Source organism: Hevea brasiliensis, chromosome 1, assembly GCF_030052815.1.
Source record: "Hevea brasiliensis isolate MT/VB/25A 57/8 chromosome 1, ASM3005281v1, whole genome shotgun sequence".
Classification (NCBI taxonomy): domain Eukaryota; kingdom Viridiplantae; phylum Streptophyta; class Magnoliopsida; order Malpighiales; family Euphorbiaceae; genus Hevea; species Hevea brasiliensis.
In genome coordinates this window covers 113,212,895-113,214,144 of record NC_079493.1, presented here as the reverse complement: position 1 = coordinate 113,214,144, position 1,250 = coordinate 113,212,895, and positions in this window count along the sequence as shown.

The following is a 1,250-nucleotide window of genomic DNA, read 5'->3' as shown; positions in this document are numbered from 1 at the left end:
CAGTTGGGCCTTTTTCTTCTCGCATGGACTTGCATGCATGTTGAATGAAAAAATTCCCAAGAAAAACAAGATTCTGAGAAAGGTCTTCCAAGCACTTGTACCAATACTGCTAGATGCAACAATATAGCTTTTGAAGATTGTGTTGGTGTAAATGCTTGCTTCATCTTTCCACGTTGCCATGTACTTTGATCGAATGAAAGAGAGCATTTTCAACCGTTACATTCTTGGTACACTTTCCAGTTCTCCAATGGATGAACTGGTGCTCGAAGAGAACCAAACCCATAACTTTCTGCATCGAAATCACTACTAGTAAGTTGGAAGAAGGAAAGGAAAGTGAAGAATTAAAAAAGCTGACGTGGCACTCTATTAATAGTACATGGTGTAATTGTTAAAATTTTTAATTTAAATATAATTATAAAAATTGATAAATTTTTGGATTTTTTTTTCTCTATTTCCCTTTTTTAAACAAAAAAACATGATCTTAAGAACATGATAATCAAGAACAAGATAGTTGTTCAAGCTTCCGAGTTTTATAGAGTGCATTGTAATCTCCAAATTAAGAAGGAGAAAAGCAACTTTACTGTGTAATTAATGGATCGGTTAGGCGGCACCTTACTCCTTTCAATGTGACCTAGGGGCTGGGAGTAGCAGCAGCAGGCGGGGTTCTTCGGAATAGTTATGAAACGTGGTGCATTTAGATTCCGCTAAAGGTTGACTCGAAATCAAAATCGAATCGAAATCAGATTGAATCAACTAAGTGTAAGAGGTTCGGCGTGTTTGCCTTGAATTGAAATCTCAGCTGATTTTCCCCTTTTATTTTTTAATTTTCTTAATAAAATTTTATCTGTTAGTTATAAAAAAAAAATAAAATTGATTTGAAATCAATGAAAATCAAATTGATCAAAATCATTATTAAATTAGATAAGAACAGGATAATTCCAAATCTTAATTAAATTTTAAAATTTTTTCAGTTTTTCATTTAAAAATCTAGCAGAATATGAAATTCTACTTTTCAATTTCCTTAGAAAATTTTTATAAAAAATTACTCAAATTATCTACAGGAGAACATGCCCTATTAATTATCCATATACAAGACTTTAAGATATGCATGCGATATATGATAGCCCTTGTTTTGTTTTTGATAAAAGCCAAATTCTTGACCACAAACATCACATCGAAACATCATACGTAAAGATGTAGACACTTAATCACAGTAAATATAAATATGTGAAAATCAAGTGCATCAAATA